We start from the raw sequence: 5,233 nt of genomic DNA, 5'->3' as shown, positions 1-5,233 counted from the left end.
ATAACTAAAGGGGAACATTATCTAACATTGTCCTTTATATAGTTTTTTTGCTTTCTTAACGAGTACCCTCAGCTAGATTGTGTAAACGTTGTCTTGACCGCCACCGCTTACTGGACATTCTTCTTTAAACTATAGCTTGTTGGACGTCTGTTTTGTTTTTTATTTATTTCTCTGAATTTTAATTCGAACTTTGTTTTTCCTTTTTGATATATTAACGTATAACCCATATTGTTGTTTTCTTGATATGCAAATTAAAATACTGATTGAATATAATAATAATTGGGCTTTATTTACAAGCATAACAAGACTGTTGCTATTTTATGAATAGTTTTTTTTATTGTTTTGCGACTATATTTTGAATATGTAAGCATACCAGAGTTAGCACTAAAACAGTAACTCTAATTTATTATTACAAATGCACGTAAAATTTAGTCCAATACGCTGTCCAGGAACACCCAGTCCGTAACATTGACTCCAACACGATACAGTGAAACAGCCAGTTAGCAACACTAACTCCAGTACGCTGTCTTAAAACAGCTGCTTAGTAGCATTGACTCCAATACGATGTCTTGAAACACCCAGTTAGCAACATTGACTCCAATATGTTGCCTTGAAATAGCCGGTTAGTAGCATTGATTTGAGTACGCTGCCTTGAAGCACCCAGTTAGTAACATTGACCCCAGTACGCTGTCTTGTGTTTGTGTTTTTTCTTATAGCAAAATCACATCGGGCTATCTGCTGTGTCCACCGAGTGGGATCGAACCCATAATTTTAGCGTTGTAAATCCGTAGACTTACCGCTGTCCCAGCGGGGGACACACTGTATTGAAACACCTAGTTAGCAACATTGACTCCAATACGCTGTTTCTTGAAGCACCCAGTTAGTAACATTGACTTCAATACGCTGTTTCTTGAAGCACCCAGTTAGTAACATTGACTCCAATACGCTGTTTCTTGAAGCACCCAGTTAGTAACATTGACTCCAATACGCTGTTTCTTGAAGCACCCAGTTAGTAACATTGACTCCAATACGCTGTCTTTAAACATCCAATTAGTAACATTGACTCCAATACGCTGCCTTGATATTATTGTTTTTTTAGTACAAAGCTACATAATGAGACTCTGCAGGGAATCAACCCCGAAATCTACTGCTGACCCACCGAGGACACGCTCCCTTCATATTATTGTTTTCTTAGTACAAAGCTACATAATGAGACTCTGCAGGGAATCAACCCCGAAATCTACTGCTGGCCCACCGAGGACACGCTGCCTTGAATCATCCACCTTATTATTTCGCTTAATAATTGTTAAAAAAAAAAAAAATCAAAATCTTTAATATCATTTTCTAAAGTTTTCGAATAAACCTAAAATATTTAAAGTTCACACATTCAATAGATATTTACCAACGAATAATTTCAAAGAAAAACCTCCTGTTCTGGTATATCATATAACAAGAATTATTATTAATAACGTATTTATCTATGCATGTGACCGAAATAATAAATACAATGTGGCGCCATCTATTGAATGTCACCATAAACAAAAATCCATAAAAAATATTCACACTTTGGGTATTCAAGATTCAGGCAATTAGAAAAATAAGTACGGTATGTGCAACAACCATGTTTTTTTTTTATCACAGAACACAATCCGAACACTTTTTCCGTGCAGTAATTCCCAGAAAATTCAATTTCTTTTTTCTAAATATTTTTATGTGAATGAGGTATGGATACTATGATTAGTAGTAGTGACAAGTAGAAACAGCCGCCCTCTGCTAGTGTACGTCAAACACACAATATCAGTAAGTTATGACTAGTTAATATTTCCATTCTTGTCCCCTTGTGGGTCAGCGGTATATTTACCGACTGACAATGCTAAAATCCGGGGTTCAATTCCCTGCTGTGGACACAGTGCAGATAGCCAGCCCCTCGCGTAGCTTTGCGCTAAGATAATAACAACGTTTCTACTTTATTTTGATTGCTCATAATGGGTTGACTAAATATGTCAGACCCGGCATGGACAGGTGGTTAATACGCACAATTAAAAAAAAACATCCAAACTGAGTATGCATTATATTGTGATGATACTATTGTATTTTATGAGTATTGTGTCATCAAGTCTTAAACCTCCCAGTGGCACAGCGATATGTCTGCGAACTTAAAACGCTATAAACCGGGTTTCGATACCCGTGGTGGGCAGAGCACAGATAGCCCATTGTGTAACTTTGTGCTTAACTTCAAACAATCAAATTTAATTGTAGATAGTACATTTCCTACGGATAAGTATTAAGCTTCGCGGGATGTTATTTGAATGTATTATGTTGAAGTAATAAAAGTTTCTTCACTCAATAGGCAAAATGATGGTTTCCCCCTGAATGAAAAATTGTGCGGAGAACGATATTAAGGAAAGCGTGTACATCAGTGCAGTGGAAAACATAGTGAGTTCCTTTAAACCAGGCCCGGCATGGCAATCTGTGGGTCGCGGGTTCGAATCCCCGACACACCAAACATGCTCGCCCTTTCAGCCATTGGGGGCGTTATAATGTGACGATCAATCCCACTGTTCGTTAGTAAAAGAGTAGCCCAAGAGTTGGCAGTGGGTGGTGATGACTAGCTGCCTTCCCTCTTGTCTTACACTGCTAAATTAGGGACGGCTAGCGCAGATAGCCTTCGTGTAGCTTTGCGCGAAATGAAACCAAACAAACAGAACAATCCTTTAAACCACAAAGTTTGTTTCAACAAATGATTTTTCGTCGCTTATTATTTTCTCAGTTAAGTTATTTGTTTCTATTTAATAGAGCAAACTTCCCGCTCCATCGGTCTCATTTTTTTGTTTTGTTTTGTTTTCAGCGCAAACATGCATAATCGAGTCTTTTTGAGCTTTGCTCTTCGCTAAGATCGAGCCCAGAATTATAGTGTTATAAGCCCTCTGGCTAACCGGTGAAAAAGATTATTTTTAAATTCCTATTGCACAACACTAAACCTTTCTGTTGGTGAAAAATTGTGTCACGGTTACCTTATCTTACAAATAATACAATGTAGGAAAACGAATGTCTACCCGTCGGGGTGTTGGACTTAATTAAACCAATATTTTATCACTGTTTTACGTAGCTTTGTCCAGGGTTTGGTCATTCGATCGTTTAAAAATCTATGTTTATAAGGAAGTTTGTAAACATCTAGTAGACAACGTTCTATTAGCAGAATAAAATCATTTAAAAAAAAGACCGTTTGTCCGTAAAAGAAGGGGAGAAAAAGAAACACACAAAAAATAATTATGTATATAGGTTTAGCTTCCTAGAAGCACAGCTTCCGTAAGCTTATAACGCTAAAAACCGGGTTTTGATACCCGTGGTGACACAGCACATATAGCTCATCGTGTAGCTTTGCGCTTAACAGCAAACAGTACTAAGAGTAACTCATAAAGATACACGTTAATTTCTGGGTGTATTTGTTGGTAAAATTTAACCAAAAAGCAATTTTCTAATGCAAAATATTTAAATCATACCGTCAAAATGGTTTTTAGAAGCCAATTTTCATAGTATTTGAAGTCATTTTACGTTGATAAAAATCTGTTACATTTATATATTTCAGAGAAACTCGTACGAGAATAAGCATGTTTGAATCTGTTTTGAGTTTTGAATAGATTTACATTGCAGTTTTCTATAATTTTGTTCAGTTCTGAGAATTCTCTTGAAGTGCAAAAACATGATGACTAATTCAAACTTTTGAAGGTAGGGTGCTATAGTGTTCTGCTGTTAATAAGTGCGTAAACAGAGATGACTATTTAAAACCGCTGAAGATGGAACGAGTACTCGCAGTATTACCATAGCTGGAGCTGGTTTTTGTTTTAAAAGAACTTTTAGAAAGAGCAGAGACTTTTTTTGTGTGAGTAGATAAGAGTGCGAATCGAGTGAAATACCACAACGCTACGCATTTCGACACGTTCTACTAGTATTAAAACTAATCCTTCTCTGGTGATAAAGATTGAGTTCCGGTAATATTAGAACTAAGCCTTCTCTGGTGATAAAGATTGAGTTCCGGTAATATTAGAACTAAGCCTTGTCTGGTGATAAAGATTGAGTTCCGGTAATATTAGAACTAAGCCTTGTCTGGTGATAAAGATTGAGTTCCGGTAATATTAGAACTAAGCCTTGTCTGGTGATAAAGATTGAGTTCCGATAATATTAGAACTATGCCTTGTCTGGTGATGAAAGTTGTTTCACGGTAATATTAGAACTAAGCCTTGTCTGGTGATAAAGATTGAGTTCCGGTAATATTAGAACTAAGCCTTGTCTGGTGATGAAAGTTGTTTTTAGTTTAATATTACCGTGGCCTTATCTCATGATGAAAGTTGTGTCACGGTAATATTAAACTAAGCCTTGTCTGGTGATGAAAGTTGTATCATGGTAATATTAAAACTAAGCCTTGTCTGGTGATAATGGTTGTATCACGGTAATATTAAAACTAAGCCTTGTCTGGTGATGAAAGTTGTGTCACGGTATTATTAGAACTAAGCCTTATCTCATGATGAAAGTTGTGTGAAATATTAAAATTAAGCCTTGTCTCTTAATGAAAGTTGTGTCAAATATTAAAATTAAGCCTTGTATCTTAATGAAAGTTGTGTCATGGTAATTTTGAAACTAAGCCTTATATGGTTAGGAAAATTGTGTCACGGTAATATGAAAACTGGAGATAACAATAAACATCAGATTTTGTTTTCTGAGAATCATCTCCTTTTTACAGTTGCTCATCCCGAGTTGGTGAAGAGTTTTAAAACTTATATATTTTCAACATCGTAGATCTATTTTCCGGGAAATATATTTAACTAATAAATTCTTCGAGATTTTACTACAGCTAGTTACCAGCTTGCCGACACAAGAGTCTAAAACACTTTTTATTGGACCATTTCCATTCTTCTCCAAATTTGGGGTTGTAGGGGAGAAAGTTTCCTCCTTATTTGGTGCAACGAGGTAGTTTGCGTTAGTTTGTTGTTTTTTCAAAAGCATATATAAAATTCTTCTGGAATACAAGTATTTTGAATGCATTTTTGTGTTGCTTTCAAAGTGCTTGTTTAAAAAAACAACAACTATATAGTATATTTTTCACTCAAACTAACACAAGCTTTACAAGTATGGATGACAATAACACTGAAACATAATATTTTAATGGAAATTTTCAAAGCCTGCGGGATCAGAGTTCAGTGTTATCCAATATCTCATGTACTTCCATTATCCC

This window comes from Limulus polyphemus, unplaced genomic scaffold (genome assembly GCF_000517525.1).
Source record: "Limulus polyphemus unplaced genomic scaffold, Limulus_polyphemus-2.1.2 Scaffold2804, whole genome shotgun sequence".
In the NCBI taxonomy this organism is placed as follows: Eukaryota; Metazoa; Arthropoda; class Merostomata; order Xiphosura; family Limulidae; genus Limulus; species Limulus polyphemus.
Note: the sequence above shows the minus strand (reverse complement) of the source record.